Source organism: Monodelphis domestica, chromosome 2 (genome assembly GCF_027887165.1).
Source record: "Monodelphis domestica isolate mMonDom1 chromosome 2, mMonDom1.pri, whole genome shotgun sequence".
NCBI lineage: Eukaryota > Metazoa > Chordata > Mammalia > Didelphimorphia > Didelphidae > Monodelphis > Monodelphis domestica.
In genome coordinates this window covers 143,165,795-143,193,731 of record NC_077228.1, presented here as the reverse complement: position 1 = coordinate 143,193,731, position 27,937 = coordinate 143,165,795, and the positions used below count along the sequence as shown (strand labels likewise).

The window sequence follows — 27,937 nt, the reverse complement described above, 5'->3', positions numbered from 1 at the left end:
AATTGTAACGTGCTTAGCACAGTGTTGGCTCATGCTTAATAAATATTTGTTCCCTCCCCTTTGTAGCTCTAAATTATATGATCTCAAAACTGTGGCAATGATGGGACAAATAATTTCTTCCAAAACAGAAGTCCTGATCCTTTGTCTGGGGAAAAAAATTGTTTTTTTTTTTCAACCCCATCTGTTATGTGAATGAAAGAACTAGAGTGGAGCAGGGGAAGGAACAACACAGAGAACCAGACTATTCTCCCCATTCCTTGCAAACCCAGGAAGAATTAGAAATTAGAAAAAGCTATAGTTCAAGAAGAAGGTAATTGGGAGATTTAAAAATTCTATTAATCCACTGTGATCTCCTTTTAGGACCAGTTAGGTTAAAAAGAGGCACTCAAAGTAAGAAATTGAGAAATATCAGCAAAACTGATAGGGCAGTAAGATCTTTACCCAAAGGCACTGAAATTCAGAGGATGACCACAAATTCCTAACTACAGCATAGAAACAACCAAGCTTACCAACTAGGTGGCAAAAAAAAAAAGGTAAAATAGAAAGTACATTTTCAGATAGGGATACCTCCTGTTGTAGATTGTCCTGCTTCAGGTTCACTTCTTCCTGTCCTCCCTCCAGCACTTAACTCTTTCCTAGAAACATCGCTGAGGTGTCCATAAGTCTCTATTCTCTGGAGCTGGTCAGTTAATCTTCCAACAAGCATTTATAAAGCACCTTATGTGTGCCAGGTACTATACTAAAATAATGGAGACACAGAGAAAGGCAAAAAATAATACCAATAGTTAAGAAACTTACAGTCTAATGGTGAAGATAACTTGTAAGCAACTATATACAAAGATGTATGTGGGATACATTATAGATAACCTCAGGTAGAAGGCTCTGATTAAGGAGAACTGGGAAAGACTTCTTGAAGAAGGGATTTTGGCTAAGATTTGAAGGAAGCCTGGAGGCAAAACTGAGGAAGGAGAGAATATTACAGGGGAGAGATAGTGATAAAGCCACAAGTTGGGAAGTGGAGTGTCTTGTGAAAGAATTGACAGGCACAGAGGCCAGGTTCACTGGGTGGCAGAATAAATACATGGTAGTAGAGAAAGGTAGGAATTTGTAAGGTGTTAGATGGGAAAGGCAGGAAGGCGTCAGCAGGACTTGAGGATTTTATATTTGCTCCTGGAAGTAATAGGGAGTTTGTTGACTAGGGAGTAACATTGTCATACCAGTGTCTTTAGGAAAATCAATTTGACAAATGAGAGGAGAATGGATTAGAGAGGGTAGAAACTTGAGACTGGGAGACCAACAAGTGTGCTATTAACATAGGCCAGATGAGGACCGGCACCAGGCTGGTGACAATGTTAGAGGAGAGTAGCAGAGAAGGACATATGAGAGATGTTACAAAGAAAATTAATAGACCTTAGCAATTGATTGGATATGGAGCCTTCATAGAGCAATAAAAAAACCTCCTTTAAAGCAATAGTCTCCGTTTCCTAAGGGGGCGTACTATTACTGGAAATTTTTAAGTAGCTGGAAATCAGCTGATGACAAAAAAAAATTTCAAACCCTGACCAAGATAACTGCTTAGCAATATTTAGCCACTTGTAGATAGTATACTTAGTTCTAGATTTTTCAGTAAATATGGTTGTCCTTTATTTTAACACAATTTCTAAATGAGAATTCTTTTTAGAATCCACTGTAAAAAGATCATATCTATTACCTGATTTATTAATTTTTAAAAATTCTTTACCGTCTGTCTTAGAACCAATGCTGTGTATTTGTTTGAAGACAGAAGAGTGGTAAGGCCTAGGCAATAGGGATTAAGTGACTTATCCAGGGTCACACAGCTAGGAAGTGTCTGAGACTAGATTTGAACCCAGAACCTCTGGTCTCTGGTCCTGGCTCTCAATCCACTGAGTCATCTAGTTTTCCCCATGACTTATTTTTCAACCACTCTCCTATACTTATTTACTTATAATGTTTGAATTTAGAGATGCCATCAAGTAATTCTGGTTTCTCTCTCTTATAGTAGGTGGGAATTTGATGAGCATATTCTTTGTGCTATTAGAATGTTCACTGTTTTCTATTCATGTGTATATATTTACATATATAAAAAGTGATCAGTTATTACAGAAAATATATTTAGAAGATTAGCAGGTGTTTCAAGAAATCAAATTAAAATAGCATCTCTTCTGTTTCTAATAACAAATTGTCAAATGCACACATTATTTATTGCTTACGATGACAATTTAAAAACCACAAATTTTAAAGAATCTTGGCTTACTTTAAAAAAAATTTACTCAATAGGAAGATCATTTAAAGAGATAAAGCCTAAAGGAGCTTAGCTTTTTCCTCTACCTAAGACACCATGAATAGAAAATATGAATTCTATGGAAAGAAATCAGTCTTTTTTTTTATAACATTATAGTTGATAGTCTCACTTGAACCAATGCTGCCTTAGAACCCAAGAATCCTGGGACACTGAGTAAATAACATAAAACAGATGGGTTATCACCTTCTTTTCTAGCAAATTTGCCAGTGAATTTAAAGCTACGTAGATTTTCTTTTAGTCTAAAGGGTTGCAAAAACGAAGTCATCTCTTTTTGTCATGCATTAAGGACCTAAAATCCAAAAATAGTTGGACTTTTTAAAGCTCCTTTGTCTGTTTTCTGTTTTCATTCAAGGGAATATTGTTAGCTATGAGCTCCCCAGGTCAAAGAGGATCACAGAGGAAGATGAAGCGCTCTGACCAAATAACAATGTATTAAACACTAGTCATACTTTATTGGGTTTCTTCTTACCTCTTGCCTTTCAAAAAACATGCCTTCCCAATACAGTAAGAAGATCTTGAAAAAGATCTTTTTTCACATGGATGCTCTATCTTTGAACAGAAACTTCTCTAGAAAAAAACCTAAAATACTATTTGATACTATATTAGGGGGCAGTCTTAGAAAGTAGGGCAAAAGTGACACCATTGAGTTCTATATCTGACCTACAAAAGCATTGCATGGCTCCATTTAAAATTGAAAGTCTATGGTCAATTTATATTTTTAATTCAATAATTGAATTCATTCAAGTTATTTAACCTTACTCAACCTCATTTTCCTCATCTGCAAAATAAGGATAATAATAATACCTACCTCAAGAGGGTTACTGTGAGGATCAAAAGAGACCATATACAACAGTGCTTTGCAAACTTTTAAAGAACTATAAGTTAGTTATTAATATTATTAATAAAGTCATAACATTATAAAAATTGCTACATTAGGAATCTTTAATGCTTATAACTACTGCCCTCAAGGAGTTTACAATCTAATAAGAGATGTGTAAAAATAACTACAATTCAAGGTAGAAGTAACATATTAGTACAGGTATTCAGAAGAAAGATCATTTCTGGCTATGGTGATAAGATCAGACTTACAAGGAAATGGAATATGAGCTGTCTTTAAAAGATAGCTATATAAAATATTACTAAAATTTTTTAAAAAGATGACTATAGCTTCAGCCAACAAAGTCAGGGTTGGAGAAGTGTAGCAAGGGGTTTTTAAAAAGGCATTCCAGATGTCCAGAATGGACAAAAACAGAAAAGTAGGTAAATGCATGGAATGACAAAAAGTTAATTTGGAGTTTTGGATAATTATTGGCAAGTAATTAAGAGCTAAGGCTAGAAAAGGAAAGCTGGGCTTTTAGAGTAAGGAGGGTCCTAAATACTAGGCTGAGTTGTTATTAATCCCACAAACCTCTTATATCCTACATCTGGTGGGATTTTGTTTGTTTTTGGACTGGAATGTGATAGGAATTTTTAGTAAGGAAATTTCCTCTACAAATGCCAATTGGCAACTAACTCCCAGGTAAGTTTTAAAGAGTTGCTTAAGGAAGTAAGAGGTTATTTCTTGACCAAAGTCAAAAAGTCACTAGTGTCAGAGGTTGTACTTGAATTCAGATCTTCTTGGCTAATCAACCAGTTTTATCCACTACACTAATTCACATCTCTCCCCATATATTTATTTTATGGTCTCTACATTCTTTGGATCAGATACAAGCAACATGTTTTCCCTTTATAATCTTTTTCTTCCTCTTATTTCTCCCTGCCTCTTATATATTAAAAATTCTTATCTACTATCTTTATGACTAAGTCCTCTAATAAGAGCACCCACATTTTAGGATTTCCCTCACTTTTTTACAATTTTGATGGCAGAATCTGTTTGTAAAAAGGACTAATGAAAAAGAAGATTGTAGATATTGAAGAAATTTTGTAGATATTGTAAAAAAATTAAAGAAAGGGTGAGCCAATCAGAGATCTCCAGGGGAGGACTGAGTGAGGACCTCATGAAAGGTTTATATTGGCTACATGCTCTCTAGTGGCCCCCTCTCTTCTGACTGAGCTCTCACTCTGGTGCTCAGCTGTCTGATGACCTCTCTGGTTGTTGCCCAGCTACAAGTTCTTTGTTGTTGTTTTGGATTGTGTAGGAAGTCTACTGACTAGTTTAGTTTGTCATGAGCAGTCTATTAATACATCTATTTATTTGTTTGTTTGTTTGTTTGTTTTTTAAAACTCTTACCATTCATCTTAGAATCAATAGAGTGGAAAGGGCTAGGCAATGGGGGTTAAGTGACTTGCCATAGGTAACTCAGCTAGGAAGTGTTTGAGGCCAGATTTGAACCTAGGACCTCCCATCTCTAGGCCTGGCTCTCAATCCATCGAGTTACTCACCTTCCCCTTAAGAAGTTTATTTTTAAATTAAGAAATATAACCTCTGAAAAATTTCAATCATTTCACTTTTAAGCTCTCTTATAGCTTTAAAGGATCTACATATTTTCACCTAGTTATCTGAAGCAGGAATTGTTTCTATATTGTCCTTGTCTTTTTTTCCTCTTTCAGAAAGCTTCTAAAACCACATCTTTCATAACTCTATCTTCCACAAATCTAAAGTTGGGATAACTTTGCTTTCTAAAATATTTCCTTTCAAAATTCACAATACATATTTGTCATATTAAAAGATAATCACCATTCCTAAGCCATAAAATTTGAAGCATGACATGATGAGGTTATGTTTCCCTGGCATAGTGATAGGATCATAGCTCTAAAGGCAGAAAAGACTTAGACTATCTAGTCTAACATTCATTTTATAAGTAGGGAAACCAAGACCCCTAGATGTTAAATCATTTACCTAGGCTCATGTACAAGTACAGTAGATGATATTATTATATACATTTTGTAACTGAGGTAACTAAAACACATGACTTGCTCAGGATCACACAGTTTGAAAGTGTCTGAGATTGGAATTAACTAATTATGATAGCTAATGTTTATGTAGTAGTTACTGCCTCTCCTCTTCACTCAACTTTTTAGTGCCCCAGGCAAAGAATTGCTATTAATCTTTCCTAATTCATATGAGATAAAATATGGAAAGCACTGGGTAAATCTTAAAGATCTAAGCAAATACTAGCTATTAATCAAATCAATAAATATTTATTTAAAACTTTCTATGTATTATTATTATTGTCACAGTCAGCATCAGTATCTGGTATCTTCTATAACCATGATGGTGAACCTATGGCACATGTGCCAGAAAGGGCACACAGAGCCCTCTCTGTAGACATGCCTGCAGTCACCCACCAGAGTTCATTACTAGAAAGCCAGAGGGACTTGGGCACAACTATTCCTCTCCCCCACTCCATGTGCCTGAGGACATTCCTCACTCTACTGACCTCTCTGCCCAGCAGCCAATGAGATTGCTTCTTCCCTACCTTCTCTGCAGTAAGGATTTTAATTATATTCAGATACTTGTGAGCTAAGTGATCCTGGGCAAGTCACTTATCCTCTTTCTGAGCCTCAGTTTCCTTATCTGTAAAATAAAATAATATCACCTGCTTCAAAGGGATGTTGTGAGTATCAAGAAAAAAGTATTTGTTAATTTCCTGCCATATGCCAGGATCTGGGCACACAAAAACAAATGGAACAGTTAGCTTACATTATTTTCTAGGAGGAGGTAACATCTACACATATACCAGATATAAAAATAAATATAATGTAAGTGAGGAGGAAGAGGCACCTGTAGTTGAGGGGATACTCATATTGGAGGTAACTTTGAAGGAACTAGAATTCTAACAGGTAGAGATGAGGAAAAAGGACCTTCCTTCTAGGCCAGGGCAAAGACCCAGAGCTGGGCGATGGATGATGGTATGAGGATGTTTGTAAAGTCTTATGCAAACTGCAAAGAACACTATAAGCCAGCTATTATTCTGTTTTTCTATAGATTAAAAAACCCAAAGCCTTAGGAAATGAGATGGTTTTGAAGGATGACATGATACAAGAAGATAAACATTTATTAAGTGTCAGGCACTCAGCTAAAGCAGGGAGAGTGCCATAGGGCACTTGACTTAGGAGCATGATAAAGATGATGGAAGAGCAGAGCAGCTGGTGGCAAATGAAGAGATGACTGGTGTTTTGAGCCCTCTGTAAAGGGAAGCAATGGGAGAAGTTTTTGCTTCTCTCACCAGTCTTCCAGAGAGACAGAAACAACTAAGGTCCCAATGAGATGTAAGGAGCAGAGCTGAAGTTCTCTCTTAGAAAAGAGAGAACTAGAAATTAGAAATTTATCTCTTGACTGAGTTAATTCCTTTGCATTCCCTTACACAAGCTAAAATATAGTTGTATCTTAACACATACCTTTAGTCCCTTATCTAGCCAAGGGAACAATGCCCAGAATGATTTTGTGAAATTACCATAAATTTGTACCCTTTTTTCTTTTCTGAAAGGATAATTTTGAAAATCCACTACAGTCTCACCCCTACCCTTTGATTGGGTTGGGAACTTGAGGCTTGAGGCTTATTAGTATAAGGAGAAGTCTCTGGCTCCCTAGTGTCTGGGAAGATGCTTGCCTTTTGTCTCATGTGACTTCTGGAGTCTAGAAGATTGGCCTCTGACCTGGACTGAGGTCAAGTCTGTCCAACCAGGGAGACCCAGAAAAAGTTATATCACTGGGGTTATAAGTCAGGGATAGAGGAAGCAGCATGCTCTCTTTCCTAGTGAACAGAGAGAAATGAGCAGCAAACTCAGGTAAGCAACAGGCAATGGGATTATGTGCCTTTTTTCTCTCCAACCTACTTTCACTATCTAAAAAATAATTATAAATTCATATATAGTCTTTAGGGAATTTTAATCCTAACATAGTGAAGTAATCTTCTATATCATGCTTTGCTTAGACTATTTGGTGCACTATGTTCAGTTCTAAGAAGACAATCATAGGAAGAACACTGTAAAATTGCAGGGTATTCAGATGAGAGCAACCATGAGGGTTAGAGAACTGGCAACCAGTGTGGTACAGGGGGAAGAGAATGTTTCTAGAGTCAGAAGACCTAGGTTCAGATCCAGTCTCTGATGCTTATTGCCAGAATGACCTTGGGAAAATCACTTAATTTCACAGCCTTGCTTTTCTCATCCATAGAGAAAAATCAGATTATCCTATGTGAGGATCAGTTGAAGCAATTGAAGGTATTTAGATTACCCAAGATGAGAAAAGACTTATAAGAGAACATGTGAAAGGTTATTATATGAAAAAAGTGATTCAAACTGTTCTTCTAGAACTAGGAACAATGGGCTAAAGTTGCAGAAAAGTATATTTAAGGAAAGAAAGCTTTCTAAAATTTAAAACTGTCCATAACTGGAACTGACTGCTTCAAAGGAAAAGTGAATTCCCTATAATTGGTGGTCTTCAAGTAAAGAATAGATGGCCATTTGGTGTGTATGTGATAGAAGGAATTCCTCTTTTAAGTACTGACAATAACTTCTGAGGTTCCTTCAAACTTTGAAATTCAGTGCTCCTCAGACTCCTATGAAGATATATGAAAAGTATTTAAATCAATATAATATAAAAAGAACTTAATATCAGATGATTTTAGGTAAGTACCAGAAAAAATGTTGAGTTCACTTTAAAAAAATTATTGGGGGCAGATGGGTGGCTCAGTGGATTGAGAGCCAAATCTAGGAGGTCCTAGGTTCAAATCTGACCTCAGACACTTCCTAGCTGTGAGACTCTGGACAAGTCACTTAACCCCCATTGCCTAGCCCTTACTGCTCTTCTGCCTTGGAGCCAATACACAATATTGACTCTGATATGGAAGGTAAGGGTTTAAAAAAAAAGAATCAATACACAGTATTGATTTAAAAAAAAATCAATTATTAACGTCCTAGAAACCAATCTATAATTTAATTTTAAGCCAAAAAATTTTAAGCACTGTGTTTATTTATATTCATGGATATAAATTCAGCAAATTATTTTTCTCTTTTAAAGTTCTTATACATTAGGAAGTCACTATTTTAAGAAAAAGAGTTTGAGAAATGTAGACAATCAATATGGAGGAATTTTTGACATCATTGACTTTATTAATTATCATGTTGCTGGGAGAATTACAGATCAGCACTTAAAATTTAAAAATAAAACCTTTGTAACTCTTGTCCCAGAGTCCATTCCTATAAGACTATCTCTCTATTGGCGTAGATAAGTACTCTGCTCTACATGAGGGGCAGGACAGAGTTGGTGAGAGGAGAAAGAACATCAAGTGTAGCAAATTCTCTTTTGGGAGTCTTCAAGAGCCAGTTCCCTCTGGGACTCATTAAGTTTTCAGTTAAATTGAGTTGCTTTAGTGCTTCTGGATTCTAGCTTAGAGAAGATGGAAGAGGCCAACCCCATTTCTGGTTGCTGAAGAAAAAGATCAGGAAAGCATGATAGGAGCAGAGAATCTCCTGTGTATGCATTCTTAATTTTTGATATTAAAGGGCGAAGCTTTGGATATAGAGTTTGGAGTCTCCTTTCCCCCCCAAATAATAATGAGACAAAGCTTCCAGAAGTTTAGGATGCACCTAATCATATCCCCTAGACAAATAATATTAACAGGAGGAGATAGATATGATCCTAGTCCAATACCCCCTCACTCTGAGGAGAGCAGAGTGGCCTCTGGTCCCAACCTCCTGCTTCCCCCCTCCTAACCCAGATGAAAACCTGTGTAGGAGAAGGGTTAGTGGAAAAAAGATAGAGATGTCTATCCTGTCTCCCTTCAAGCCACACACAATGACAGCCCTTACCAAATACAAACCTCACTACAGTTGGGGTCTTTCCTTACCCAATAATAAGACAGAAATAAAAAATTTCACAATGTACAAAACCACAATGGAAAATTCATTTCTTTACAATAGGACATCTTCATAAAGAAGGATGGATCAGAGTATCCAAAGATTTGTCCAATAAAGATTACTTGAAAGCCTTATTTATTTTGGAAAATAATGGAGAGAAGGGAAGAAAAAAAATGAAATGCCTGGTTTTTCCTAAGTTGCAGTTGAGGTGAGAAATAAGATTTCTAGTATATAACCTAGCCTCTCTGTGCTGTCTATATAAAAAGGATAATAACTAACAGTTTATATCAACCTCAAAAAAGTTGGCAAATTAAAATCCCAAAGCATTTATCTTTTTTTTTTTTAACCCTTACCTTCCCTCTTGGAATCAATACTGTGTATTGGTACTGTGTATTGTGAGTGGTAAGGGCTAGGCAATGGGGGTTAAGTGACTTGCCCAGGGTCACACAGCTGGGAAGTGTCTGAGGCCACATTTGAACCCAGGACCTCCTAGATTTGGCTCTCAATCCACTGAGCCACCCAGCTGCCCCCCAAAGCATTTATCTTAATTATTAATGTGAAAGAAGAAAACCTTTAGCTTACAGATAAAGCAGGCAATTATCAGTAACACCATTCTTTGGTGCTCTATAATAAGCCCTAACATAATCATTATAATAATAATAATAAATATTTTAAGGCTTCGTAAAATGCTTTACATATATTTCATTTGATCATGAATATGATATATCCTTTCCTTCTCAAATGATACGGACCAAAGGCCAGGGTTCCCTAGAGCTGCATATATGTCCCTGACAGGAAATACTCTGTACACAGTTCTGTTTGTCCACACACAAATCTAAGATAAGCAGAGTTGGCCCTAGAAGTAGTAAGAGTTATTTATATAACAAATATTTATTGAGTGCCTTGTTCATAGTAGCACTAAAAATTTAATGAAGGAATAAAGGACACCTGGGAAAGGCTGTGGTAGCTAGAAAAATACACCAGCCACTTTCCCACTTGGTAGAACATTGAAGAAAGAAGTGTGAAGCGAAATTGCTGTCAGGATGTCTTCTGTATATTCTCTTACTCCTATTATGAAACTGTTCACTTTCCTAAGGACACCAGGGATAGCTAGATACCTTAGGGGATAGAACACTGGGCTTAGTGTCAGGAAGACCTGAGTTAAAATCTAGTCTCAAACACTTTCTAGCTGTGTCACCTTGGGTGAGTCATTCTACCCATTTTCCCTCAGTTTCATCATTTGTAAAATGATCTGGAGAAGGAAATTAGCAAGCCAATCCATTCTTGCCAAGAAAACCCCAAATGAGGATCATGAAGAATCAGACATGGCTGAACCAACCAACTAAACCAAACCACCATCTAAACAACAGTCACTTTCCTTGCTTACTTACTGTCAATCTGTGATGGGATTGATATGTACCATGTTTCTCCTTCCCCACCTCACCTCCAACCTGGGTTAGACTAGATTTCCTCTAAAAGGCAACAAAGCCAGGATTTGATTAGTCCATGGGATAAGACCCAAGTTGTACCTACCAAATGTCAAATGTGTGAGGTGTTTAAGGAGGACTAGCACTTCTGCTGTGTCCAGGGCTGCTCATCCACCTTTGGTGTCTACCTTTCACCCAACTCTCACCTGCAGCTCCAGGAAACTATAGGATGCACAGTTACCACCTTGGCAGACAGACTAGACCAGGTTGAGGATTTTGGCAGACAGACTTCAAACTCTTCAGGGATTAATGGGATGTCTACTGCAAGCATAAGACCTTGAGGTCTTAGCTTCCTTGAGGCAGATAGATGGGAATATTGGATAGAAAGTTGGGTCTGGCATAAGAAAGACCTGCATTGAAATCTTGCCTCAGATACTTAGCAGCTGTGTGCCTTTAGCAGAATCATTTAAACTCTGTCGGCTTCAGTTTCCTTAACTGTAAAATGGGGGTAAAATAGCAACTATCTTGAAGTGAGGATGAAATGAGATAATATCTGTAAAGCATAGTACCTGGCATATAGTTGGAGAGTGATAAATGCTTATTCTCTTACTCCTACTTCTCCTCAGGCTCCTTGATGTCTCTTAAGTATTATTGTGATGATGTAAAAGATCTCATTTACTACTTATATTCTACTACCCAAGTAACCCCAGGGAACATTAAATCCCTGGCGACCACTAAAATTATATTCAGTTTTATCCCTAAAAATTTGTCCTTACCAGTATGGAACTCCTAAAAGGTAACCATACAAGTATGAAATTTATACTCATTTATTTTCTCTGTCTTTTCTCTCATTTCTTTTAATGATTGCTCCAAAGCTCTTCTTTATCCATCCTTACCTCTCTTTGAGAAAAATGAGGTTACCCTCATTTACTGCTACATGCCTCAAAACCCCTCTACATTTGCACCCATCCTTCTCCTATAATTTATAAAAAAGAATTAGTACTTCTTAGCAAACCAACCATTTAATTTGTTCCTTTCTTCCCATCTCATCCTGTTTTCTTTAGGAGACAGACTGATGAAAAATCATTCTGTCATTCTCTCTCCCTCCTCTCCAGGCTCTATCTACTTGTCTACTGACTTCTTTCACACTGCTTACAAACATGTTTGAATCCATATCATCCTTAAAAAAAAAAAAGCTAACCCTCAGTTGACCTCACCATCTTCTTAAGCTGCCATCTTGTATTGCTCATCTCTGGGATCATCTATATCTGCTGCTGCCATTTCCTCTAAAACCACTCATTTTCACCTTCTTGTAGTCTAGCTCCTGACTCCACACTCAATTGAAACTATCTTCCTTATGATTTCTAAGGATCCTTTAACTGCTAAACTTAATATTCTTTTCTCTGGACTTCAAAACTATATCCCTTCTATTGGTGACTCATCCTGGAATCTGCACTTAGGATCTCTTTATCCTAGAAAAGCCTATCACAGTCATAACCTATTCATCTTGGTATATACTTCTGTAATAGAGAAAAAGCAGATTTATCATGTTGGAATAACAACTCAAACTGGGGAAGGTCAAGAAGGACAGAGAATTCCAGAGAAAGAACAGAAGAGCTGAGAAGGTCCAAGCAGTTAACTCACTTCTCTTTGGGAACTCCTTCAGAGAGGTTGATCTAAGAGAACCTCTGAACTTGATCATCCTCCTGTAAATCCAGACCCCCTGAATTCAGTGGAAGACAATAGGAGTGGACAGAACTTTATCATAAAGCTATCCGCCCAAGGAAGATTTCCTCTCTATTCCTCTAAAGTGATCCTTGTGAACTTCATAGAAGTCAGAACAGCTCTCACAACTGACCCAGGTCAGCCTGATCCTTCAGGATTTGGAGAAGGGGTCAGTTGTTAGTCTTTTAGGGACTTCATACATCCCACTTTCCCATTGCCTTACCCAACAACCCTATTTGCCCTATGTTATGTGTGTTCCTTAAGAATAAATAGCTGTGTCTTTAGTTCAAGTGCCTGGCTCATAATATCTAGGGAGAGAGACCTGAAGCTTGGGGAGAGAACTGCAATTTCTCCTCTAGGAGGGAGAATCAGTTCAGTCTTGGATTTTATATTCAACCCAGTCTCTAAAGGAATCTAGTCTGTAACTCTGAATATAGCTAGTGTGGGTTTTACTAAGGAAAGAGAGGGGAGCAACAATTTATCCTCTTTCTCCACCTTCTGGCTCTATTCTATCTCTCTCACACTCTGGCTTCAAAGTAAATATAGTGGGTGGCTTCTTTTCCCCCCATCCATTACACTTCCATAAGACTTGCTCCTATTTCTTCCATTACTAAATTTTCCTTCAAGTCTCCATTTTTATGGAGAGGCCCTGGCCAGGCTGTTCATCCCTGATCTGCCTCTGTTCCTCACTTTTTCTGGACTTTGAAACTATGGTCTGGTACCCTGCTTTTCAGAATCTTTTCTATATTTTCCTCCATGAGACTATACTCTCCTTTAGGGGGCATATATATTGCCACTATAATAAAGAACAGAGGACAGTGCTATACTTGAAGTAAGGAAGATTTCCTGAGTTCAAATCAGGCCTCAGATACTTCCTAGTTGTGTGAGCCTGAAAAAACCACTTAACCCTGTTTGTTTCCTCATCTATACAATGAGTTGGAGAAGGAAACTGCAAACTATTCCAGTATCTTTGCCAAGAAACCCCCAAATGGGGTCACAAACATGACTGAAATAACTGAACAACAATAACAAAATAAGACTTCAACAGCCTTGTGCCAAGAAAGATTTTACCATTAAACCAATAACAGTTTATTACCAAAAAGGATGAGGCTACTAAAGACATGTACTTCATCAAAACATTTATTATAGCTTTGTAGAAGTAATGATTAAAATGATATTCTTTATTATGCCTATTTAGCATTATTTTAATTTGACCTCATTTTATACCAAATTTCTCTTTGAGAACTTGTTAGGAGGTCTGGTTAAAGGCTTACTCAAACCAAGCTTCTTTCCATGATAGTTGTATGATAATCTAGGAGGCGGGGGGAATCTTTAGTTTTCAGAGATCTCTTTGAAATTCTTAAGTTGTCTGTGGGACTGGCTGTTTATTCTCTAGATATTTCTCTGTTCTCCCTCCAAGAGCCCCTAACCTGTTCCTTTCTGGAATATTCCATCTCCAAAATTTTCCATACTAGAATTTTTCATACTAGAAACTTCCAATTCTGTGCTGTATTTAACCAGACCTGCTAACAAGTTCCTGGCATTTCTCTATATGGATACTGGTAAAAAGAACCAAATGTAACCGAATAAGACCCTGCTCCTTTTTACTATAAAATCTATTGCCCTTGATTGAAGTGACAAATGGCCCTGGAAGATTACCCAATAAATGAACTAAAGGGAGTCATAAAAGCCTGGGGTTGACTACAGGTACCTGTACCAAGCTCCAGACGGAGCATTTCACAGGAACACTGATGAGCGCTTTCTTCCTCCTGCTGTGACATGAATAACATTAGAGTTAAAGTCTGCAACATGCCTCCAGGGACTGAGAGCTGGTTTTACCCTTTCCTTTCCCATGGCTGAGTCTCAGGTAAGGCTACTGGAATAATAGCTTTAATTAACACCTGAAAACTATCAGAATTGTTACTGTGTCTTTTAAGAGGATTTTGGGACCTCCAATACTAACCATTTAACTGCTGTTCCCTAAAGGAGTAAGAGGGGAAAGTATAAATTTGGAGGGAGGGAAGTGCTTTCATCATTAAAGACAGGTATCAGCCATGGAAGAAATATCTTGTTTTGGGCTTAAAAAATCAGACACATCTCTAGATCTATGTGTGCCAGGTCAAGATTGAACATTCCAACAGTGGACTAGTCTAATGATGAGGCAGCTCCAGCCAGCTCAAGAAGGGCTTTACTATATGGAGAAAGATGAGTGACTGCTTATGGGAGAGCAGGTTTCTTCAGGTTATTTATTAAATAAGTAATATTTTTTCACTTGTTAATGGTGATTAAGATGGTGTTGGTGGCACAGAGCTAATATATGAAAGATATTACAACTTTAGCCAGTTCAATAGTTTCAGGTGGGGGAAATTTCTAACTATCTAGGTTTTATATATATGAAAATATTATTTTTTTTACCTTTGCAGACCAAGGCAGGAAGTAGAGTATATGAAAGATTATCATTTTATTCCTCTTCATTGTACCCCTTTTTGCCAATGTATGGGATGAAGAACATGTATATAAAGATAATAGTATCGAGCCCCCATTAGTAGCAGAGACAGTTTTCAGTTATCAACACCATTAACCACAGAGTCACTTTGTGGTTAAGTCCACGGTTTTGAGAAGTGATTGGATTGGGGATATGTATGGTCTTGGGACAGAGTTTTTCTCCAAGTGAAATCAGTTTTCTCAGACAAGATCAGGGGTACACAATCTTAATCAGTAGACACCTCAGAGGCCATTTATTCCAACCTATCCTTGAACAAGAAACTCCTTTACAAATATATCCAAATGGTCCCATTATCTTTAAACCTTAAAATGCTATGTAAATGTTAGCTATTATTATCTCCATTGTTACTATCTCTATTATTATTCTCTATTTTTATTTCTATTATCTCTATTATTATTATTATTATTATTATCTAGAATGTAGATGATTCTAATCGTTAGAAAATTTTTCTTAATATCAAGCCTAAATCTTTGCAGTGTGTACTCATTGCTACTAGGTATGCCCATTGTGATCAAACAGAATAAATTGATTTCCTTTTCAACTTGATAGCTTTTAAAATATTTATAGACAGTTTAAAAATTTTTTTAAATTTTTACTTAGAATATTTTTCGACTTCCGGTTAAGATGGCGGCTTAGAGAAAGCTGAAGTTCAGATCTCCGGAAAACCCTTCCCGACCGATCTCAAACTAGAAGCTCCTAAGGCGCCGAAATTCAAAACGATCAACAGCACAGACCCTGGGAACCCTCCTCCTGGACCTGGACCCGGTTCAAAAGGTACGGCTCCCCTTAAAAGCCAGAACCCGAGATCCCTCGGACCTCAGGGGTAGGAGCGCAGAGTCCAAGGCTCCCGGAAGCGGCAGCCGTGCTGGGCTCAGAGAGCAGGGTCTGAGGAACAACAACCCTCAGGGTCTTCTACCCAAGTCCCAGTCTGGGTGAAAGTTACTGCCTGGGGCTTCCGCTGCAGAGAGCCGGTAGGTCCGGGTGAAAGTTACTGCCTGGGGCCTCCGCTGCAGAGAGCTGGTCAAAACAACAGCAACCCTCAGGGCGGGCAATACAGCCTCAGGGGCTGGATCCTGCTATCCAAGTCTCAGTGAAAGTCTGTGCTCTTGGAGCTTGGGGAAGCGGCAGCCCATCCCCCCGCAGGCCGACGAAACAGCCTCACGGCCAGGGATTCTGAAGGCAACTTCCGGAAATCGAGCCAGGGGGAGAGTGTGGCCTCGTGGTCCGACCCTTCCATTCCAGTTCCAGTGAGGCATATTCAGTTTAACCCAGGGAACGCTCATAGAACCAACATCTGCCCAGGACTAAAGCCACTGATCACCAGACAAAGACAAGAAAAGCCAATCCTCCACGTTCAGAGATGACAAATTCCACAGAAGCACAGAAGCCCCAAAATACCAAGAAAAATAAGAAGAAAGGGGCGACTCTGGACACATTCTATGGAGCCAAAATACAAAATACAGAGCAGATAGAAGAAGATATACAAGAAAATTCTCCAAAATCTTCCAAAGGAAATAGAAACTCTCCACAAACCCATGAAGAATTTGAATCAGAAAGGACCAAAAAGATGGAAGCCCTCTGGGAGGAAAAGTGGGAAATGATGCAAAAGAAATTCACGCATCTACAAAACCAGTTTGACCAAACTGTAAAAGAAAACCAGGCTTTAAAGCAAGAACTAATAAAGCAAAGCCAAAACACCAAGAAATTAGAAGAGAACATAAAATATCTCACCGACAAGGTGATAGATCTGGAAAACAGGGGGAGAAGAGAAAATTTAAGAATAATTGGACTCCCAGAAAAGCCAGAAATAAACACCAAACTGGACATGGTGATACAAGATATAATCAAAGAAAATTGCCCAGAGATTCTAGAACAAGGGGGCAATACATCCACTGACAGAGCTCACAGAACACCTTCTACACTAAACCCCCAAAAGACAACTCCCAGGAATGTAATTGCCAAATTCCAAAGCTATCAAACAAAAGAAAAAATCCTACAGGAAGCCAGAAAAAGACAATTTAGATATAAAGGAATGCCAATCAGGATCACACAAGACCTTGCAAGTTCTACGCTGAATGATCGTAAGGCATGGAACATGATCTTCAGAAAGGCAAGAGAGCTGGGTCTCCAACCAAGAATCAGCTACCCAGCAAAACTGACTATATACTTCCAAGGGAGAGTATGGGCATTCAACAAAATAGAAGACTTCCAACTTTTTGCAAAGAAAAGACCAGAGCTCTGTGGAAAGTTTGATACCGAAAATCAAAGAGCAAGGAATACCTGAAAAGGTAAATATTAAGGAAAGGGGAAAAATGTTATCTTCTTTTACTCAAACTCTCTTCTATAAGGACTACATTTATATCAACCTATGTATACTAATATGTGGGGAAAATGTAATGTATAAATAGGGGGTAAAGAAAGACCAAATAGAATAATGGTTCTCACACAAAGATTCACAGGGGAAGGGGAGGGGAAGAAAACTCCTATAAGAAGGAGAGGAAGAGAGGGGGGGGGGGGGTTACTTAAACCTCAATCTCAGGGAAATCAACTCTGAGAGGGAAAAACATCCAGATCCATTGGGATCTTGAATTCTATCTTACCCAACAAGGGTAAGGAGAAGGGAAAACCAAGGGGGGGAGGGGGAGAGGGAGAACAAAAAGGGAGGGAAAGAGAGGGGGGAGGGGGAGGGAACAAAAAGGGAGGGACTAAAAAGGGAAACATCAAGGGAGGGGACAAGGGGGACTGATTCAAAGTAAATCACTGGACTAAAAGGTAGAGCCGAAGAAGAAAAGGTTAGAATTAGGGAAGGCAATCAAAATGCCAGGGAGTCCACAAATGACAATCATAACTTTGAACGTGAATGGGATGAACTCACCCATAAAACGTAGACGAATAGCTGAATGGATTAGAATCCAAAACCCTACCATATGTTGTCTTCAAGAAACACACATGAGGCGGGTTGACACCCACAAGGTCAGAATTAAAGGATGGAGTAAGACCTTCTGGGCCTCAACTGATAGAAAGAAGGCAGGAGTGGTAATCATGATATCTGATAAAGCCAATGCAAAAATAGACCTGATCAAAAGGGATAGGGAAGGTAATTATATTTTGTTAAAAGGGACTCTAGACAATGAGGAAATATCATTAATCAACATGTATGCACCAAATAATATAGCACCCAAATTTCTAATGGAGAAACTAGGAGAATTGAAGGAAGAAATAGACAATAAAACCATACTAGTGGGAGACTTAAACCAACCATTATCAAATTTAGATAAATCAAATCAAAAAATAAATAAGAAAGAGGTAAAAGAAGTGAATGAAATCTTAGAAAAATTAGAATTAATAGACATATGGAGAAAAATAAATAGGGATAAAAAGGAATACACCTTCTTCTCAGCACCACATGGCACATTCACAAAAATTGACCATACATTAGGTCACAGAAACATAGCACACAAATGCAAAAAAGCAGAAATAATGAATGCAGCCTTCTCAGATCACAAGGCAATAAAAATAATGATTAGTAATGGTACATGGAAAACCAAATCTAAAACCAATTGGAAATTAAACAATATGATACTCCAAAACCGTTTAGCTAAAGAAGAAATCATAGAAACAATTAATAATTTCATCAAGGAAAATGACAATGGCGAAACATCCTTTCAAACCTTTTGGGATGCAGCCAAAGCGGTAATCAGAGGCAAATTCATATCCCTGAAAGCTCATATTAACAAACAAGGGAGAGCAGAGATCAATCAATTGGAAATGCAATTGAAAAAACTCGAAAGCGATCAAATTAAAAACCCCCAGCAGAAAACCAAATTAGAAATCCTAAAAATTAAGGGAGAAATTAATAAAATCGAAAGTGATAGAACTATTGATTTAATAAATAAGACAAGAAGCTGGTACTTTGAAAAAACAAACAAAATAGACAAAGTACTGGTCAATCTAATTAAAAAAAGGAAGGAAGAAAAGCAAATTCACAGCATTAAAGATGAAAAGGGGGACAGCACCTCCAATGAGGAGGAAATTAAGGCAATCATTAGAAATTACTTTGCCCAATTATATGGCAATAAATACACCAATTTAGGAGAAATGGATGAATATATACAAAAATACAAACTGCCTAGACTAACAGAAGAGGAAATAGAATTCTTAAATAATCCCATATCAGAAATTGAAATCCATCAAGCCATCAAAGAACTTCCTAAGAAAAAATCCCCAGGGCCTGATGGATTCACCTGTGAATTCTATCAAACATTCAGAGAACAATTAACCCCAATACTATACAAACTATTTGACATAATAAGCAAAGAGGGAGTTCTACCAAACTCCTTTTACGACACAAACATGGTACTGATTCCAAAACCAGGCAGGTCAAAAACAGAGAAAGAAAACTATAGGCCAATCTCCCTAATGAATATAGATGCAAAAATCTTAAATAGGATACTAGCAAAAAGACTCCAGCAAGTGATCAGAAGGATCATTCACCATGATCAAGTAGGATTCATACCAGGGATGCAGGGCTGGTTCAACATTAGGAAAACCATCCACATAATTGACCACATCAACAAGCAAACTAGCAAGAACCACATGATTATCTCAATAGATGCAGAAAAAGCCTTTGATAAAATACAACACCCATTCCTATTAAAAACACTAGAAAGCATAGGAATAGAAGGGTCATTCCTAAAAATAATAAACAGTATATATCTAAAACCAACAGCTAATATCATCTGCAATGGGGATAAACTAGATGCATTCCCAATAAGATCAGGAGTGAAACAAGGATGCCCATTATCACCTCTACTATTTGACATTGTACTAGAAACACTAGCAGTAGCAATTAGAGAAGATAAAGAAATTGAAGGCATCAGAATAGGCAAGGAGGAGACCAAGTTATCACTCTTTGCGGATGACATGATGGTCTACTTAAAGAATCCTAGAGATTCAACCAAAAAGCTAATTGAAATAATCAACAACTTTAGCAAAGTTGCAGGATACAAAATAAACCCACATAAATCATCAGCTTTTCTATATATCTCCAACACAGCTCAGCAGCAAGAACTAGAAAGAGAAATCCCATTCAAAATCACCTTAGACAAAATAAAATACCTAGGAATCTATCTCCCAAGACAAACACAGGAACTATATGAACACAACTACAAAACACTCGCCACACAACTAAAACTAGACTTGAACAATTGGAAAAACATTAACTGCTCATGGATAGGACGAGCCAATATAATAAAAATGACCATCCTACCCAAACTTATTTATCTATTTAGTGCCATACCCATTGAACTACCAAAATACTTCTTCACTGATTTAGAAAAAACCATAACAAAGTTCATTTGGAAGAACAAAAGATCAAGGATATCCAGGGAAATAATGAAAAAAAACACATATGATGGGGGCCTTGCAGTCCCAGACCTCAAACTATATTACAAAGCAGCAGTCATCAAAACAATTTGGTACTGGCTAAGAAACAGAAAGGAAGATCAGTGGAATAGACTGGGGGAAAACGACCTCAGCAAGACAGTATACGATAAACCCAAAGATCCCAGCTTTTGGGACAAAAATCCACTATTCGATAAAAACTGCTGGGAAAATTGGAAGACAGTGTGGGAGAGACTAGGAATAGATCAACACCTCACACCCTACACCAAGATAAATTCAAAATGGGTGAGTGACTTAAACATAAAGAAGGAAACCATAAGTAAATTGGGTAAACACAGAATAGTATACATGTCAGACCTTTGGGAGGGGAAAGGCTTTAAAACCAAGCAAGATATAGAAAGAATCACAAAATGTAAAATAAATAATTTTGACTACATCAAACTAAAAAGCTTTTGTACAAACAAAACCAATATAACTAAAATCAGAAGGGAAACAACAAATTGGGAAAAAATCTTCATAGAAACCTCTGACAAAGGTTTAATTACTCATATTTATAATGAGCTAAATCAATTGTACAAAAAATCAAGCCATTCTCCAATTGATAAATGGGCAAGGGAAATGGATAGGCAGTTCTCAGATAAAGAAATCAAAACTATTAACAAGCACATGAAGAAGTGTTCCACATCTCTTATAATCAGAGAGATGCAAATCAAAACAACTCTGAGGTATCACCTCACACCTAGCAGATTGGCTAACATAACAGCAGAGGAAAGTAATGAATGCTGGAGGGGATGTGGCAAAGTAGGGACATTAATTCATTGCTGGTGGAGTTGTGAACTGATCCAACCATTCTGGAGGGCAATTTGGAACTATGCCCAAAGGGCGACAAAAGAATATCTACCCTTTGACCCAGCCATAGCACTGCTGGGTCTGTATCCCAAAGAGATAATGGACACAAAGACTTGTACAAAAATATTCATAGCTGCGCTCTTTGTGGTGGCCCAAAACTGGAAAACGAGGGGATGCCCATCAATTGGGGAATGGCTGAACAAACTGTGGTATATGTTGGTGATGGAATACTATTGTGCTCAAAGGAATAATAAAGTGGAGAAGTTCCATGGAGACTGGAACAACCTCCAGGAAGTGATGCAGAGCGAGAGGAGCAGAACCAGGAGAACATTGTACACAGAGACTAATACACTGTGGTATAATCGAACGTAATGGACTTCTCCATTAGGGGCGGTGTAATGTCCCTGAACAACTTTCAGGGATCCAGGAGAAAAAAAAAACACCATTCATAAGCAAAGGATAAACTATGGGAGTGGAAACACCGAGAAAAAGCAACTGCCTGAATACAGAGGTTGAGGGGACATGACAGAGGAGAGACTCTAAATGAACACTCTAATGCAAATACTATCAACAAAGCAATGGGTTCAAATCAAGAAAACATCTAATGCCCAGTGGACTTACGCGTCGGCTATGGGGGGTGGGGGGGAGGAAAAGAAAATGATCTATGTCTTTAACGAATAATGCTTGGAAATGATCAAATAAAATATATTTAAAAAAAAAAAAAGAATATTTTTCCATGGTTATATGATTCACGATTCCCCCCTTTTCTCCTCCCCCTCTCAAAGTCAACAAGAAATTCCATTGGGTTATACATGTATCATTGTTAAAAAACTATTTCCATGTTATTCATATTTGTAGTAGAGCAATTCTTTAACATCAAAACCCTAATCACGTCCCTATCATACTACATGGTTGATCATATATTTTTCTAATGCATTTATGGTTCCACAGTTCTTTCTATGGATGTGGATAGTGTTCTTTCTCCTAAGTTCCTCTGGATTGTCTTGGATCATTGCATTGCTGCTAGTAGAAAAGTCTTTTACATTCGATTGTGCCACAGTGTATCAGTCTCTATTTACAACGTTCTTCTGGTTCTGCTCCTTTCACTCTGCATCAATTCCTGGTGGTCTTTTCAGTTCACATGGAATTCCTCTATTTCTTTATTCCTTTAAGTACAATATTATTCCATCACCAACAGATACTACAATTTATTCAGTCATTCCCCAAATGATGGACACCCCCTCATTTTCCAATTTTTTGCCACCACAAAGAGCACAGCTATAAATATTTTTGTACAAATCTTTTTTCTTTGATCTCTTTGGGGGTATAAACCCAGCAGTGGAATGGATGGATCAAAGGTCAGGTATTCTTTTAAAGCCCTTTGTGCACAGTTCCAAATTGCATTCCAGAATGGTTGGACAAATTCACAACTCCACCAGCAGTGCATTAATGTCCTTGTTTTGTCACATCCCCTCCAACATTTATTGTTCTCCTTTGCTGTCAGATTGACCAATCTGCTACGTGTGAGGTGGTATCTCAAAGTTGTTCTAATTTGCATTTCTCAAATCAGAAGGGATTTAGAACACTTTTTCATGTGCTTATTGATAGTTTTTATTTCATCCTGTGAAAACTACCTATTCATGTCCCTTAACCATTTTTAATAGACAGTTTACAAGAATTCCTTACCCCACACTCAGACCCCAGTCTAATTGTTAGTTGATTTGTTCAAATTTTTGTGGGGGTTCAGTCATTTTAGTCATGTCTGACTCTTCTTGACCCCATTTGGAGTTTTCTTGGCAAAGATACTAGAATGGTTTATCATTTCCTTTTCCAGTTCATTTTACAGATGTAGAACTGAAGCAAACAGGGTTAAATGACTTAACCAGGGTCATATAGCTAGTATCTGAGGCCAGATTTGATTTAGGAAGATAAGTCTTGTAATTGTTAAGCCCAGCACTCTTTCTACCTCTCTATACAAGAAAATCATTCCCAGTTCCTTCCTTCAACCAGTAGCCATGTAGTATGATTTCAAGAGGCACTTGTTCTGTTTTCTTTTTACTATCCTGGTTGTTTTCCTCTGAATGCTCTTCAATGTATCACATCTTTTTCATGCTCAGAACTGACCAAAATGCTTGGAATGTAGTCTGATTTGGAAAGAGGACAGTGGTATAATGCAGCCTTAAGTCTCATTAGTTTTCTTGATCATCAAAACATTACTTATTCATATTGGTTTTAAAATTTGTTTAAAACCCTTAGATCTTTTTTCCCCCTCAAACTACTCTTTAGCTTTGTGCCTCTTGTAATATTTATAGGGAAAATGTAGGGGATTGAGGAACGGGGATAAGGAAGGTTTTGTAACAGGGAATGGAGGAGTTGAAGGAAGAGAGGGAATGTGGTTGCTAGTGAGGTAAAAGGAGGAAGATTCCCCTGCTGAGAGGCTATCTTTGAAAAATGGGGTTCCCAAGAAATGGGCCAACTAAGAGAGCCTGAGGGGATGTCTTCTCTATTGATTGATGTTGAAGATACCCCAGAGCAGGTAAGCATGGACCCTCCTGAGGAACAAGCCTCCCCCCAGACCAAGGTTGCCCAGCAGGGGTCCAATAAGGACCGTCTATGGTTGAATGGCTGTCCTGAGGTTCAGCTCCCTCTATGTCCACCTGAAATGATAGTCCTCTCATCTGACTGTGGTTACTTAAATAAAGATGAATTTTAATAACAAGTTTGGATTGGGAGGTATCAGGGAAGAGAGAACCAGGATTTCCCTAGATTGGGTTTGAGTCTCTCAGCTTTTAAGCTGAGGCCAGGCCTCACAGGCTGGTGGAAGGTTTATTTTATTCCTGCCTATGCTAATCTGTGCTAGTTTTCTTAAGTTCAAAGTCTTAGCAGTAGACAGCAAGAAGAAGAAAAGTTCTGATCTTCAGAGCTGGTTGGGCCTGTCTCTTTGGGCTGATGCTCCTAAAGACTGGCCTTACAGTTCAAACTGCTCCCCTTAAATCCTTTTGTTTGATGACATGATCACAGGAATCCAGGTAGAGCACTGTTACAGACAAAAGAGTGGTTGCCATAAACTGTGACCATGAAAATATGGGTTCAAGACTTTGAGTTGCCAAAAGCATAAAGATAATTTTTAGTGTCTTGATTTTATATCAAAATTAAGTGGTCACCATGGGAAAAATTCCCAAAAATGAAATACCCAAGTCAGCTGGGTTTTATGGAGATTTTAATTAATACAAATGAAGGAGTTAAAGAAAGGGAGAGAGACAAAGTGAGAGGAAATAATAGGAAGAGCCTAGGGCCTAGGCCTTTCTTTTAAGAGAGAAAACTAAGTCAGTCTTTAATCACTCACCACAAGATTGTTCCAAGCAAAACTCTAGTGTTCAGAGTCCCTCCAGTTCAGCTCTTGAGCTCAACTAATCCGAACTCCCTCAACTGGTTCAGACAGCTCCTTTTAAAGAGAATGTTCTCCTATGTCACTTTCCCTAAATTTTCACATCTACCAATCACAGTAGACATTTTCCAAAGGACTGACCATTCTTAATTCACATCTTGTTATCACCTTCTTAATTCACATCTTGTTATCACCTTTAACTTTAACTCTAACCATTTGTAGTAAGCAAAGACTTCTTGCTGCAAAATGATTGGCAGGAGCATGTGACACAGAATCACATGAAAGCCTGGGTCAAGATTCCAAGGGGGTTGTGGTCCCAACTGAAACTAGATTTCTTGCTGAAGCTTTTGGAGGTAGCTGTAATTTCCACCTATCTACAAGATATCTGGCCCTTTGTGAGATATCAGCTTTAGGAGAGAGACTTGAACAGGCTGCTGGCAGCTAGATTGAAGACCAAAGAAACATCCATCAAATCTCTACTGGACCTAATTTGAACTTTACCTCTGGGATGTTAGTTCATTTCTGGACTCAGTTTGTGAGGTTCTGTTTGGGGGAAACTTAACTTATTTAGCTTAGATAAGTTAGCCAATAGGATAGTATTAAGAGAAATTAGTTTTGGTGCTAAGATTAATAAATTTTCCTTCTCCTTTGTTACCCTAATTCCTATCCCATTTCCCCATCAATAACCTAAAATATTTAGATGTTTACCTCTTGTCTCTTCCCCTTAAACATCCCATAATAACACATTCTAGAAGGCAATTTGGAACTGTGCACAAATAGCTTTAAAAGACTGCCTACCTTTTGATCCAGCCACATCGCTCCTGGGTTTATACCCCAAAGAGATAATAGGGAAAAATACATATATAAAAATATCCATAGCCTCACTTTTTGTGGTGGCAAAAAATTGGAAAATGAGGGGATATCCCTTGATTGGGGAATGACTGAATAAATTGTGGTATATGAGGGTGATGGAACACTATTGTACTGTAAGGAATGGTGAACTGCTTGATTTCTATATGAACTGGAAAGACCTCCATGAACGGATGCAGAGTGAAATGAGCAGAACCAGGAGAACATTGTATACAGAAATTGAAACATTGTGGGACAACTAAATGTAATCAACTTTGCTAGTGATAGCAATGCAGTGATCCAGGACAGCTCTTAGGGACTTATGAGAAAGAATGCTATCCATATCAAGAGAAAGAACTGTGGGAGTAGAAATGCAAAAGAAAAGCATAAGATTTATCATTTGTTTATATGGGTATAAGATTTGGAATTTGGGTTTTAAAAACTGTTCTGTTACAAAAATGAATAATATGGAAATAGGTATTGAGTGTATGTGTATAATGCAGTGGAATTGCTTGTCAGCTCTGGGAGGGGGGAAAGAAAGGGGAGGGAAAGAAAACGAATTATATAAACATGGGGAAATATTTTAAAATTTAAAAAATAGTATATTAAAAAATAAAAAATAAAGTTATATTTTAACACTCTTCAAAGTTACCAATCCAACAAACCTGTCCATAAAAGAAATGAGATTAGTTAGATATGATCCATTCTGGGTTTTCATAATTACTACTTCATTTTTACCAACCATACTTTAAGTGATATGGTCTAGAATTTTGCCAGGAGTCAAAGTTATTTTCATTGAACTATTGTTTGCAGATTCCATTTGTTTACTTTCTTTTCTTTCTTTCTTTTTTTTATTTTTATTTTTTGGAAATCAAAAAACTTGCCATTTTCCAGTTTGCACTATCTATTTGGTTCTCCACAATCTTTCAAAGAACACTGACAATGTCTCCACAAAAAATGTATACCAGTTCAAGATTGTAAACTCCTTAAATTAGCACCAGTTTCATGTTTGTCTTTGTTCCCTCAGCACTTCGCCAATATTTGGCTTCCAATGTGTGCCTAATAAATGTTATTGTTTGAGTGTTTATTGACCTGCAAATATAATGAATCTTGTACAGTGATGAATTTAACCAGGGCAGCTTATTGTTCTCTTACTCATCTTGGCTATTAGTTCCCTATTAGCCATTTGTGTTTTGTCCTTTTTTTTAAGTAAATAAATCATTCTCCTTTGAGAAATGAAAAACAACTGAAGAAAATTGAGTTGAGTAATTCAGTTTTCTCTGTGTGGTGCATTCTCATAGTCTCTTCTGCCCTGAGTAGTAGTCCTAACACCCCTTTGATTCTCTTCCTTTCCCCAAGTTTTTTGTTTTTGTTTTTGTTATTTTTACCAATAGAATTTATTTACAAGTGTCTTAGCCCTTCCCCTGTATAATTCAATTATCCAATCTATTTGCTCTGGTCCAATTTAAAAAAATAAAAATTTTAAAAGTGCATATAAACCTTTGTGTATGTATGCCAAAGAAAGAGAGACAGGCAGAGAGGCAGGGCCAGAGAGAGGCAAATTCTCTTTCTAAACCCCATGGCTTTCTATAATAGGAGACTTAAGATGAACAAATATATTTTATTGATGCCCATTTTTATAACTTTTCAAATTAAAGAACATGTAAATTCAGACTATACTAGGAATTAGATGAGCTTATGAATATAGTAGAAACTTTGTTTGGTATGCAAGATTGTGTCTGGAATATTTTTTCACTTTCCCATTTTCCATTGTGGAAGAGGCATGAAGGAAGAGAGAAATTCACGCATGCCAGACAGAGAATAAAGGACCTCAGCTGTCAAATAGAATGTTCCCAGGAAAGACGGTTGAAAAGTCAAGCCAGGCTGAGGGGGAAAGAAGCTCTGAACTGATTCCCTGTTAGCTTCTGTCCCAGGCTGAAGGACCCTTGGGGGGGGGGGGGGGGGGCTTCTGGAGCCAGAATGAGAAGAAATTAACTTTTGTTGGTGGCTTAGAGTGTGAAGAACTGATTGCATATTTGAGATTTGAGTTTGAAGGAAGAAGAAAGAAGATTAAACAGTTATCCTCCCATTTCCCTGACAGATTTTTGTGTCACAGCTGTGACAGGACTGACATTTCCCAAAATCCTCCTAACCCTCCTTATAGATTAGGGATAACCCTATCCCTCTCACCTCAATTTCCATCCTTGTCCTGTTTTTTCCCAATAAACCTCCTTACCTGAGAAAGAGGGAAAAAGTATCTTCTCTAAACCTCATAGTTCACCTTTGAGTTACATAGAAAGGTGGCTGACTAACAGGGGGGAGGAGAAGGGAGACAGGAGGGTGTGGGTGGAAAACTGGGAGGTGAAGGGTGGATGGTAGGAAATATTTTGATCTATTAGGCATCAGTAGTGATCAATAGGCAACCCCAGAGTATCCCCTCTAGTAGTATCTCTCGATCTCTCAGAAGTATCTATATCCATTACAACTAGGCACCCTGAGGTTTCCCCAAGTATCTCTCTAGTGACTCCAGAGTATCTCAGTTATTACAACCAGAAATCTCCAGAGTATCCCATTTATTACAAATAGAAATATCTACACAGTATCTATTTCTAATACACCATCCTAAGCAGATTCTCATTCATTCTCTACCCCACAAGGAGAAA

General features: G+C 37.8%; 1 protein-coding gene across 3 annotated transcripts in view; it reads right to left on the bottom strand.

The window, feature by feature from the left end:
* AKT3 (AKT serine/threonine kinase 3) overlaps nt 1-27,937 on the bottom strand; it is a 443,431-nt gene that overhangs the window by 395,004 nt on the left and 20,490 nt on the right. For all 3 annotated transcript variants that reach the window (XM_056814176.1, XM_007481547.3, XM_056814178.1), the window contains exon 2: nt 568-739. The gene's annotated coding sequence lies outside the window, so the exon portion shown is untranslated. The remainder of the gene's footprint in view (nt 1-567; nt 740-27,937) is intronic.